The 13,357-nt window shown below is 54.2% G+C and overlaps 1 protein-coding gene across 2 annotated transcripts in view; it reads right to left on the bottom strand.

Annotated features, from left to right (window-relative positions):
• The window catches only part of TRANK1 (tetratricopeptide repeat and ankyrin repeat containing 1), a 1,265,441-nt gene that overhangs the window by 398,888 nt on the left and 853,196 nt on the right, over positions 1 to 13,357 (bottom strand). The gene's annotated exons all lie outside the window — the stretch shown is intronic.

Genomic DNA, 13,357 nt, shown 5'->3' with positions numbered 1-13,357 from the left:
ACCTGCCCCCCATGCGTGCCTTCTTTATCCTTGGGACCTGAAGTAGCCCTGCGCAGGAAGAGCGCAAAGCGCGCGTTGGTACATACCGGGTGATCAAGCCCTGCAGAGGAGCGGGTGCTTTACCTCCCAAAATGCGATGGCATGTGCAGAGGGTCTTAAATTCGACCCTTCTCCTTACAGGGAGCCAATGAAGGGCCTGGAGGGCTGCTTTAGACGCCGATCTCTTAGGGAATTTCAGGATCAGGCGAGCCGCTGCATTCTGCAGCACCTGAAGGCGGTTGATGGCCTTCCCGGTGGCTCCCAGGTAAAGCAGATTGCCATAATCCAGGCGCGATGTGACGAGGGCATGCACCAGCGTTCTGCGAGCTGCCGTAGGGAGGAGATCTAAAACCTTCCACAAACTTTTCAGGACGCCGAAGCAGACCCCCACCACCCGGCCTATCTGAGGTCCAAAGGAGAGTTCTGTGTCGAACTACACTCCTAGGTTTTTAGCTTCTTGGTAGGGTGTGGGGACATCCCCCAGACAGGGTGGCCACCACGCCGATGACCAGGCAGTCGGACTCCCCCCCCACCACGAGCACCTCGGTCTTGCTGCCATTTAATTTAAGACAATTGGACATCCAAGAGGCCAGTTCCTGCATGCAGGCCCTGAACCTGTCCACCGCAAGACCGGGTACGCGCGATAGGGAGCTGACCAACTGCGTGTCATCGGCATAGGACACTATGCGTAGGCCATGACCTTCAGCGATACGTGCCACCGGGGAGACAAAGATTAAATAAGGTTGGGCTCAGGGACGAACCCTGGGGCACGCCCTGTCCCAAACCAATCTTCCTCGAATAGTAGTCTCCCTGGCGAACCAGAAAGCCTCTCCCAGTCAGGAAAGACTGGATCCAAGCAAGTGCAGCTCCTGTTATCCCTCCATCATTCAGACACTGTAGCAAGGTGGTATGAGCTACAGTGTCGAACGCTGCACTTAGACCCAGTAGGATGAGAGCCATAGTCTGGCCCTCATCCACCCCCTGGCGTAAGGTCTCCACTGCCGTCAATAGCGCTGATTCAGTCGAGTGGCGGGGACGGAAACCAAACTGGGTCTCGTGCAGGAGGGTAGCCTCCTCCACGAAATTCATCAGCTGAGTGTTTACCGTTTTCTCCGCCACTTTAGCCATGTAAGATAACAAGGAAATAGGCCGGAGGTTCTCCAATTTTTCGAAGCTGATGTTTGGCTTCTTTTGGAGTGGTAGCACCACCGCCTGTTTCCAGTCTTTAGGCACAGTTTCAGTCCTGAAAGAGACATCCAAAAGATGTCTAATGTATGGTTCTAGCACTGGCAAGCTGTCAACCAGCCGTTTAGGCGTAGTGGGATCCCGAGGGGAGCCCGATTTGACTGACCCACAGATCTGCAAGAGAGTCTCGCGGGATGGGGTAAGGAAGTTGGTTAGCATGTGTCGTTCCCCCCCCTCCCTAGCGGACTCTACGAACGCAGACCCTGCAATAGGATGGCTAGGGAAGGCAGAGTATATTTTAGCCACTTTGTCGGCAAAGTAGTCCGCAATCCTGTTGCAGGACTCCACTGAGCAATCTTCTGGCATAGTGGAAGGCAACCCCCCTGAAAGAGTTTTGTAGACTAAAAACAATTATTTGGTGGAGTTCCCCGCCTCCATGATCCTAGTGGCAAAGTGTGCCGCTTTGGTTTCCTGATTAGCCCGTGATAAGCGCGCCTCTCAATTAAGTAAGCCTCCTTGGCATCCGCTGCGAAAGCCCCCCGCCATTGTCTTTCAGCCCGCTTCATTGTAGTTTTAGCGACTCGGAGCTCGTTGCTATACCACGGGCCGTTTTTTTAACACGGCCCCCCACTTTTGCAAGGGAAAGTGGGGCCGTGCAGTCAAGTGCCTCTGTAATGCGTTTGCAGAGGTTGGCATTAGCTGTTTCCTCATCTTCCCCCCCTGGGCTTCCCCCTCTAATCAGTGCCGCACTAAACTTAGCCTGGGAGAAAGTGGCCCATCTCCGCCTTGAGTGGTACCGGGTCGCTGGCTCTGGTAATCTAACCCCCGGGATACGTATGGTGAAGGGTACTAAATAATGGTCCGACCAAGGAATGGGAATCGGGGTCAAGGCATCAACATCCCCCCAGTTCGCAAATATAGGGTCCAGCAAGTGGCCCTGCTGGTGGGTGGGGCCTCTTACTATCTGATGTAGCTGAAGGGCCCCCAATACCTGGCAGAAGTCCATGGCCGCTTTGTCCGTGGAGTCCTCCAGGTGCATATTAAGGTGCCCCAGTACCAGAAACTTGTCCCTGCGCAATGCAGCTTTAATGATGCCTTCTGCCAAACTATCCCCAAACCCGGCCGTGGGGCCCGGGGGTCTGTAGATCAGAAGACCCTTCATGGTGTAGCTATCATTTACCTTGATGGTAAAGCTGCCCGCCTCGCTGTCCGGGGTAGGGGAATAGTCTAGCTGACAACGTAAGCATTGCTTGGCTACAATAGCTATTCCCCCTCCTCTACCAGTGCGTCTATCCTGCCTTAGCCTGGTGTAGCCCTCTGGTAGCGCCTCCGCAACATCTGGGGCTGAGCACTCATCGAGCCAGGTCTCTGTAAGGAACACAAGATGCCAGTTCTTTTTCCATGAGTAGGTCATACATATCTAGCTTGTGTTTCCGAAGAGAGAAAACATTCAGCAGGCCACAGACCAGGTCGTGGTGCTCAGTTCCCACATCCCTATCCAAGTTGTAGGAAAAATGACAGTGCTTGCAGCCTTCATTCTCCTCCACCCTCATGCTGTGCAGACCTGGACAGGAGGTGCCACTGCGGAGGGACATCAACTCCCTTCTACTCCATTGTAGTAGGCCGCCTGGCGGGACATGGAGTCTGGCCCTAGCCCGCAAACGATCGCGGACGGGCGCAGACGGGCTTGACTTAAGCGCGACTTCGGCACGGTAGGCATCCGCCTTTTATCACCCCCCAGCATCAGCAACACTAGAGTGCTGCCCGTCCTCCCCTCCGCACCGGAAGTGGCTTGCTCGGACCTTCCCGGCCCTCTGCTCGAACGGTGCTAGTCACCGGCGTCAGAACGAGGCGGGAAGGAGGAAACGAGCCAAGCCCTTCTGCGTGATGTCTCTGCCCCTGCGCCTGCCTACAGGTAAGATATCAGCAGTGCGCAGTGCCCTCAATCAAAGTTACGAGTCACCGTAGTGACAGTAACCAGAGGAAGCCAGAAGCGCTCACCTCCTAATGCCCCTTGTGCAATTAAAACAAGTTATTTAAAATGCTCGTAATCAGCCTTTTAAAACATGAACAGCACACACGCTGCAGCTCGCGCCATCAAAGCAGCAGGGACACTGTCACTGTCCACTCACCGCCACCAGGGCTCGAGGTCCAGTGCCTTTTATCACCCCCCAGCGTCAGCAACACTAGAGCGCTGCCCGTCCTCCCCTCCGCACCGGAAGTGGCTTGCTCGGACCTTCCCCGCCCTCTGCTTGAACGGTGCTAGTCACCGGCGTCAGAACGAGGCGGGAAGGAGGAAACGAGCCAAGCCCTTCTGCGTGATGTCTCTGCCCCTACGCCTACCTACAGGTAAAGCAGCAGGGACACTGCCACTGTCCACTCACCGCCCACTACTTTCCGCCTCCGCATCCCTCAAAAGAGGAAGAGAGGCTCCACCGTCTGGACCCAAAACGTGGGCTCTCATACTATCTGGATCGCACACGCCAGTTCCGGGTGGATGACCAACTCTTTGTTGGTTACGTGGGTGCTAAGAAGGGACGGGCGGTGCACAAACGGACCATCTCTCGGTGGCTCGTGTTGTGCATCCAGGCGTGTTACTCTTTGGCTAAAAAGGAACCCCCTGTTGGGCTGAGGTTATTGGTTCGCAGACCCACCACCGGGGTTGGTATTGCTGGGGTATCTATTCTACGGTAAGGAATCTATCACTAACGTGTCTCTTTCAGATGCACAAGTTACTACTTGTGTAACAATAAATCTGTAAGAGACATTAGTTAGTGATGGATTCCTTACCATAGAATATCCCCAGGCGTCAGACTGGATCCGGACATTTTTTGCATAGCAGTACCCATGAGCGTCAGTAGGCGTCGTCAGCGGCTCCGCGTCGGGGGCGCCGTAATGACATCGTCAGAGTACTTAGACGCCACCTCCGCGTGCTGAGGTCAGTTCTTATACACAGCTTTTCGGCGCCAGAAACGCAGAGCCATGATAAAAACCAACACTGGTACCATGAAACTAGGGCCCTGAAAGGGGATGACCTTAACCCTAGATATCAGTTCGCAGAACGGGGAGGATGGGTGGGTCGGTAAGAAATCTATCACTAACTAATGTCTCTTACAGATATATCGTTACACAAGTAGTAACTTGTGCATCTGAAAGACACGTTAGTGATAGATTTCTTACCGTAGAATAGATACCCCAGCAATACCAACCCCGGTGGTGGGTCTGCGAACCAATAACCTCAGCCCAACAGGAGGTTCCTTTTTAGCCAAAGAGTAACACGCCTGGATGCACAACACGAGCCACCGAGAGATGGTCCGTTTGTGCACCGCCCGTCCCTTCTTAGCACCCACGTAACCAACAAAAAGTTGGTCATCCACCCGGAACTGGCGTGTGCGATCCAGATAGTATGAGAGCCCATGTTTTGGGTCCAGACGGTGGAGCCTCTCTTCCTCTTTTGAGGGATGCGGAGGCGGAAAGAAGGTGGGCAAGGTGATGGACTGCCCGATGTGGAAGGCTGTGACTGCCTTGGGCAGGAAAGAGGGTCCTGTCCGCAACACAACCTTGTCCGGATGGACAGAAAGGAAAAGAGGTTTAGAGGAAAGAGCCTGGAGCTCACTCACTCTCCTGGCAGAGGTGATGGCAACCAGGAAAGCAGTCTTCTGTGTAAGAAGACGGAGAGGACAGTTATGAAGTGGCTCAAAGGGAACGCACATCAGGTAAGTTAGAACTAGGTTCAAGTCCCACTGGGGCATCACGAAAGGAACAGGAGGGAACATATGAGTGATGCCCTTTAAGAATCTGTTAACAATCGGGGACTTGAACAAAGAAGGCTGATCAGGTAGCCTTAAGAAGGCGGAAAGGGCAGAAAGGTAGCCCTTGATAGTGCCCAGAGCAGAGCCCTGGTGGGCAAGAGAAAGAAGAAAGAGGGAACCTCAGAAAGGGGGGCAGAGAGTGGATCCACAGCCTTTGCTGTGCACCATGCACAAATCTGTTCCACCTGCAGGCGTATACCGACTTTGTGGAGGGACGCCTGGCTGCCAGAATCACATTACAAACTTCAGGAGGCAAGTCAAATGGCCTCAACTGTCGCCGCTCAATCTCCAAGCATGGAGGTGGAGACCGGACAGGTTCGGGTGGAGAACCATCCCCTGCTGCTGCGACAGAAGGTCCTCCTGAAGAGGCAGACGAATCGGGGGATCGACAGACATGCTGAGTAGCTCTGGATACCAATATCTTCCTGCCCAGTCCGGAGCCACAAGGATAACCTGGGCCCGGTCACACCTGATCTTCTTCAGCACTCTGGGCAGAAGTGGTATAGGCGGAAAGGCGTACAATAGACCGCAACTCCACTCGCAACGAAAAGCGACAAACTAAATGTAAGCAAATATCAGTACAGAATGATTTAACATAATAAGCAGGTTTGTTCTTTTTTGTAGCTCTTATAGTTGGAGAGGACCGTAACAGCAATATTAGGTTTCATCAGTGTATAACGTTTGACCGTCTAAACAAGGTCAGGACAACGGCGAGGCCAGTCCACTCCTACCCCCCGCAGCATCCACCTCAAAACCCTCCTAGTCCGAGCTTTCTGGCCCATGTGACGCCAGTGGGGGGCAGGGTTCGCCATCACCACAACCACTGGCGCACTGTCACATCGGACAGGTGGGTGCTGCAAATCATCCAAAGGGGCTACTCCCTCCCCTTCGAGGCGTCCCCTCCAGCCATGCCACCCCAGTACCACCGCGTGTCGGGGGATCACTTGAAACTTCTGCAAGAGGAAGTTGCGGCCCTCTTGGCCAAGGGGGCCATTGAGCGCGTTCCTGGGCCAGAAGTAGGGTGTGGTTGTTACTCCCACTAATTTCTGGTACCCGTCGTGGTCCAGTCCTAGACAGTGCAGGCACCAGCGATGGGGGTCGGTAACGGACATCAGTCGGCGCAGGGCTTTGAACCTGGGAATCCCTACCGCCGGAGTCGAGAGACTTCGAAAGTAGATCAAAAAGGATCGTAAAAAGTTAGTCAAAAATTGACTAGGGTACAACTTTTTCCAGATCTGCGCTTGCTGGCGCGGAAAAAAGAAGAACTGACATCAGCACGCGGAGGCGGCGTCTAAGTACTCCAACGTCGTCATCACGGCGCCCACGATGCCGACGACGGACGCGGACGACGACTACCGACGCGCATGGGTACTGCTACGCAAAAAATTTCCGGATCCAGTCTGACGCCTGGGGATATTCTACGGTAAGGAATCTATCACTAACTTGTCTCTTTCAGATACAAGCAAGCAAGAGAACTATTATGAGATTAGCATAGGATAGCAGCAAAGACAGCATTCCTTATTCTCTAATGCAGCTATAATCCTTATTATACAGTCACAAGGCAAGTATCTCAAAGAATTGGATACAAGATGCTCGTTGAGGATAGTCTGGCTAGAAAAAAAAAACATTTAATACATAATGTCCAATAAATGTAATACGTTACAATTCTACCCGTAACCAGCTTTTTACTGACCAGCAATTGACCTTTTGGCATCAAGTGTGAGTTTACTTGATGCGTTCATACATGGATAAAAAAAAAAAAGGAGAGAAACAAATTATCAATAAGCAGATCATTTATTATCTTACACAAAATAGTCTTAATAAGCAACTTACTTACCTAAGGTAAAGCTTTATCTGGTAGTGGCTCTACCTAACCACAGATTGCTCTCCCTGTGAATTTCCACAGGAGCCAGACTTGATCAGGAAACGTTCTAAGAAATTCCCCTGCACGTCAATAAGGGGGGGGGTGTTGTTACACTCTGCCTCAGATCCCTTCTATCCTCGATGTGTTGTCGGGTCCCTTAATTGTGTGCAACCTCTGCATGCTGACATCAATTTCTTTCATGATCTCCGTCCCCACCATCTGACTTGGAGCCAACAGAAATCAGAATAGCATTGAGCAGATCTGAGACTTGTGCTCTTCGAAATGCCTGCCTCACCTGCCGTAGCGGTCCAGGCCATAGTGCCTCATAAAAGTGTGGAATGCCGCCCACGTAGCAGCAAGGCAGATGCCCAGGACTGGCACACCGCGCACCAGAGATGGGGTAGCCGCCTTTGCTCTGGTACAATGAGCGCACAAATCTTCTGAGCGGCATCCTGTCTAGCCCATAACAAATCTTTACGTATAACACAATCCATCAAGAGATGGTTCTCTTCTGCACCGCTTTTCCCCTTTTGTCCCCAGAGAAACTGTCAAAAAGTTGGTCATCCAGTCGGTAGTCCCTGGTCCGATCGATATAGAAACTTAGAGCCTGCTTTGGGTTCAGATGGTGGAGCAGTTCCCCCCTCCATTGGGAGATGGAGGGGACAGCTGTGCATCGATTCAATGAGATTGCACGTCAGGTAGGTAGGAACAAAGCTAAAGTCTAGCTGCTGCATCACAAAAGGAGTTGGTGGAACATGTGGCTCAGCCATCCAAATCACAACAGGTGATTTGAAAAGGGATGCGTGATATGATAAATGTACGAAGACTGAAAGGGCCAAAAGATATCCTGTAAATGTTGTCATAGCAAAGCCTTGCTGAGCTAAAAAAAAGACAAAATAAGAACGACAAACTTCTACCAACGTCCTGTGTAAACAGTTTTTGTGGATGGATGCCTGGCTACCATGATAATACCAACCACTTCAGGAGGAAGGTGTAAGACAATCAACAGTGGCCGCTCAATCTCCATGCATGGAAGTGTAGATTTTACAGGTTCATGTGTAGGACCCAGCCCGACCCTGCTGCTGTGACAGGAGGTCTTTCCAAAGGAGCAGCCTGACCGGAGGACAAGTGTTCATGGCCAGGAGTTCCAAATACCACACTCTCCTTACCCACTCCACAGCCACTATGATGACTTGGGGCTGGTCTTTCTTGCTCTTTTTCAGCACTTTGGATAGGAGAGGTAGGGGAAGAAAGGAATACAGGAGTCCCGAGCCCAACTGATAGAAAGTGTATCCAAGAGAGAACGGCTTTGGTAACTCCAATGCACAAAATTGTGGTGACTGCGTGTGCTCTGCAGTGGCGAATAGATTGAGCAAAGACTCTCCCCATTGCTGAAAGAGGACCTGTGCCACCTCAAAATGTGATCCGCGGGGGTGTGTCCAAGATGGCGGCGGAGTGAGACGTCCCTTGAGTCCCTCCGACGCCGAGCTTTCGCTTCGCCTTGTTTAGCGGCCCCCCCGGGACACCAAAAGCCCTCGTCCCGTCTGGGAAGCTGTCCAGAGTGAGCCTGGCCGCTCTGAAGCGCTTTGCTGCTGCTCGCGCTGTGTTGGAGCTCCGTGCCTGCGGCGGCCTGCCCGGGTGTCATGGCGGCTCCCGCCGGATGTGCTTGCCACGGCTCCGGTGTCTAGGAGGATCCCGCAAGGGGTGTACGGGACCTGGCTGCCTGATTGCGACCCCTGAGGAGTCCGGTTGGCGGAGTAGCGGTGGGGCCGTCGGTCCCAGTGGAAGGCACTCGGCGAGAGCGGCCCTGCGGTGAGGGTACCGGCTTTGGAGGAGTAAGGTGATTGGGGCAAGTGTACTGGTTGTATCCCCCCCCCCCCCATCAGCCCTGGGGCAGCCGGTGTCGGCTTTGGACTCCCGGTCCACCCCCTGCCTTGCTGGAACTGGCCATTGGACTTGGGGCGCCATCGCCGGGGGGCGCGGCGCCGGAGTCTCCGGGCGGGCGAGGGAGGCTGCTCCCACCATCTGTGCTGCATGTGTTTTTGGCCATCACGATCCTGTCCTCGCTGAAGGCTCTGTGTGTGCAGCACTCTCTTTGGGGACCTGGTGGCTGGAGCTGGGAGAGCCCGACAGGTGCTTTCCTGGACTGGGATGAGTTGGACCGCTCCCTGGATTGCTCTGTGGGGTCCGCCCTGGCTAAGCGGCGGCCGGCAGGCGTGCTGGGCCTACATCACACTGGCTACAACGCGACGAGGATTGCGCACTGAGTCTCCATACCTCCGGCGCACGTGCTCGCAGGGGTTGACAGACCACAACACCTGAGGTGCCCTGCACTACACCGGCGCTGGGACCCATACAACACTGCGACAGCAGCGAAGCCCCAGGACGACCCTTGGCGACCCCCTCCGACGGTGGAGCAACGTCTTTAACGCTTCATCAGGTAGGGGAGCGGTCGAAGACAGCGCAATGTCTACCAAACCCCGTAAGGAGAAGCCGGGCAAGGACGACCTTCAGAAGGGGGCCCAGCAGACAGCATGCCTGGTCCCAGCGCCTCGCACAAATTGAAAGACGATGAGGCGCCCGCCAATAAGGCTTTCATGCTGGAACCTTTTTCTACCATCAAGGAGGACATTTCCGAACTCCGCTCCCAGCTTGCTTCGGACCTTCGCGAGGTGAGGAGAGACGTGGATAGCATCGGAGAGCGAGTGGCCACGTTGGAAGACCATGATCTGGGTGTGGCGGAAGACGTGCACCAGCTCCAGCAGGATGTGATCCGGCTCACAGAGCAGAATTTGGATCTCCAGGCCAACGCAGAGGACTTGGAAAATAGGTCCCGCCGGAACAACATCCGCATCCGAGCCGTGCCCTGGGACGGGGAGGCTGGAGATTTGCGGGGCTACGTGGAGGCCCTCTTCCTGCAGGTCCTGGGAGAGGAGGACATCCGCGAGATCCGAATGGACAGGGTCCATAGAGTTGGTCTGCCGAGGCGCGGAGGGGTCCCACCCCCCGATATTCTGGTTTGCATCCACGACTACCAACTGAAGGAACGCATACTTCGGAAGGCCCGAGGGATCCCCTCCTTGCAGTTTCGGGGCCATCAGCCCTAGCTGTTCCAGGACCTGGCGGCCTCGACGCTTCAGAAGCAGCGTGAGTTTCGACCTGTAACCGCTTTCTTGCGTGACCAGAATGTGGCCTATTCCTGGGGTCATCCCTTTCGCCTTATCTTCAGATGGCAAAACAGGTTGGTTCAGGTCAGATCCCTACAGGCTGCCAAGGACCTCCTGGGCCTGGATGACGCTGTCCCCTCCTCAAGCAGCAGGGGCTCCCCGTCGAGGCGGAGGCGGCGCTCCCTGTCCTGGCAGAGAGTGGGCCCAGCGACGGCCTCGAGCAGACCGGACCCAACGATTAGCCTCCAGGAGAAAGGTGCAGCAGTCGCATCTGTAGCAACGGTGACAGTTACACCATTGCAGGATAGCTCCGGAGCGGCCTGAGTCCTGGGAGGACGATTAGTTGGCGTCGGAGGGACACCTCCCTTTCAGGTACCGTGGGTACTTATGTACTTTTGGGAAGACACCCCGGACCAGCCCTTTGGGGGGGACGTTCAATGGTACCACGACCCTCACCCCCTGGGGGAGCCTACAGACGTCCACATATTGGGACTATCAGGGCCACTGTTCTTTCTTGTGGTTGCTTTTCTTCTTTTTGTTGTTTCTCTTTGTTCTGCTGGTTTATTGGTGGAGCTTATGGGTCTTGAGAGGGGAGGGTTTCTGGGGGGTCTGTTGAGGGAGTTGGGGGGGCTGGGGAATGGGGGACAGTGGTGGTGACCAAGTTGTGTGGCTCGGCGCAGCTTCCGGCCTGTGGAGTGTGGTATGTCTGCCTTCTGGCTGATTGGGGCTGGACCCCGGGGTACAGTATGTCTGCAATACTGACTTCGCTGGGTTGCTGATACTGTGGTGTTGGAATCCTGATGCACTTGGGGGCGGGGTGGAGGGGTGGAACTCGTGAATACTTTGGATTGGGTCATGGGGAGAGGTGTGGTTTGGAGACGGGGGAGGGAAGTCAGCGAGGTGTTGGTTGGGGTGCGTTCTCCCGGAACCTGCTCCCTGTGGCTATACTCGCTGTGGTTCGCCAACACGATTTGCACATTGGCAGTTATGGGTGAGGGAGATCGTGAGGTGTCTTGACTGTGTGCCAGTAGCGGGGGGAAGGGTCTCTACTTCGTAATACCCATCAATATAGGAACATGGAGTGTGAAAAGCTTAAATTCACCGCAGAAACGCCAGAAAGTTTGGAAGTATGTGAATGATCACCAGCTTGATGTGGTGGGCCTCCAGGAGACTCACTTGGCGCGCAGGGATGAGACCCGCCTCAAACATAAACACTTCCCCCTTATTTATAGATCGTCCGCTTCCACGAAGCATAGGGGGGTGGCCCTTCTCTTCCGCTCTGCCCTCCACTTTCAGCCCATGGGTGTGCGCAGCGATAAGGAGGGTCGTTGGCTGATGGTCAAAGGTCTGATGCATGGTAAACTGTGCACCTTTGTGGTTCTGTATGCCCCGAATGTAGGCCAAAATGGCTATATCCAGGACCTGCTGCGGAAAGTCGATGATTTTGTTGAAGGAGTCCTTTTTTTGATGGGGGACTTTAATTTGGTATGGCATAGGGAGATGGTTAGCTTTCATCATCAGAGATCCGATACTGGTTTGTTCTCCACTGAGACACAGCGGGTGATAGGAGACTTGGGTCTGGTGGATGGGTGGCGCTCTCTTCATCCCCATTCTCGGGACTTTACCTTCTTCTCCCATGTCCATCACTCCTATTCCCGCTTGGACCACATTTTTCTAAGTCAAGCCCTTAGAGGAGATGTCCGCGACGCCAGTATATTCCCGCTCTCTGTTTCTGGTCATAGCCTACTCATGTTTTGTCTCCACTGGTCGGCGCGGAATGACGGGCAGCGCAAATGGTACTTTCCGGGCTCACTTGTCCGGGATGAACCCTCATTTAAGGGGCTGCGTAAGGCTATCCGGGAATTTTTTGCTCTCAACCCAGTGTCCGATACGTCGGTATTCACCACATGGGACGCCTTCAAGGCGTCGCTGAGGGGCACTTTCTTGGCCCTCAATGCTAACCTTAATAAGCTGCGGCGGAGGGAACGGGAGGAGCTGGAAGGGGAGCTCGCCGCTCTTGAGCAAGCGCATAAACAGAATCCAACCAGATTAACTCTCCGCCCCTTGACGGCGGTTAGGGGGAAGCTTAGGGCCTATTATAACAACAGAGCGGAGTTTACCCTGCTGAGGCTGCGGCACCTCTCCTACTCCCAGGGGAACAAGGTGGGGAGACACCTGGCTCGACAGCTCCGGGACAAGAGGGAAAGGGACTACATAGGGGGTATCCGAGATGTGACAGGGACTCTACAGCATCGGGACGAGAATAAAGCTGATCTCTTCAGACGTTTCTATGCCGCGCTCTATGCGGGAGAGACCCTTATGCCTGAGAAACAACGGGACTACCTGGGCGGCCTTCCTCTGCCCCAGGTATCTGAGGAATGGAATGGGTTACTCGCTGTCCCATTTACCAGAGCTGAAGTCCTGGACGCCATTAGAGCCCTGAAGCCCCATAAGGTGCCTGAGCCAGATGGCTACACAGCTCTCTTCTACCAGACCTTCGCGACAGAGGTGTGCGATTTTCTGGTCTCCCTTTTTAACGAAATGGCAGAGTCCTGGGAAGCGTCCGGTTCAATGACCGAGGCCATAATTTCAATTACCCCCAAGTCAGGGAAGGACCCTTCCAAATGCTCCTCATATCGACCGATAGCCCTCCTCAATAGTGACGCCAAGTTGTACTCCTTCATCATTGCGGGTAGACTCCAAGACCTGATGCCGGCGCTCATTCATCCGGACCAATCTGGATTCATTAAGGGGCGCCAGAACCATGATAACACGAGGAGAGTCATCCATTTGATAGAGAAGGTTAACAGATTTAGAATCCCGGCGGTCCTGGTGGGCCTTGATGTAGAAAAGGCCTTTGATCGGGTGGACTGGGGCTTCCTGTTTCACACACTGGCCGCCTTCGGCTTTTCGGCCAGGTTCCTGTCGATGGTGAGCGCAAACTACAGCAGCCCCCGCTCTAGAGTGGCGGTTAATGGCCACCTATCAGCGTTTCTTTTGCATTCCCGAGGCACCAGACAGGGCTGCCCCCTCTTCCTCTTGCTCTTCGCTCCGAGTATTGAGCCTTTAGCGCTAGCTGTACGGGAGCACGAGGAGATACGTGGACTGCCTTTTACGGGGAAACAGCATAAGATTACCCTGTTTGCTGATGATGTTCTCCTATCTATAATGGATCCAGCTCACTCGCTCCCTCACGTCCAGGCGGTCCGGTTGCGCTTCGAAGAGGTGGCCGGTTTCAGGGTAAATTATGATAAATCTTATGTTCTCAACCTCACGCTCTCTTCAGCAGA

This window comes from Lissotriton helveticus, chromosome 4_1, assembly GCF_964261635.1.
Source record: "Lissotriton helveticus chromosome 4_1, aLisHel1.1, whole genome shotgun sequence".
NCBI classification, from domain to species: Eukaryota; Metazoa; Chordata; class Amphibia; order Caudata; family Salamandridae; genus Lissotriton; species Lissotriton helveticus.
Note: the sequence above shows the minus strand (reverse complement) of the source record. Positions and strands in the feature narration are given on the sequence as shown.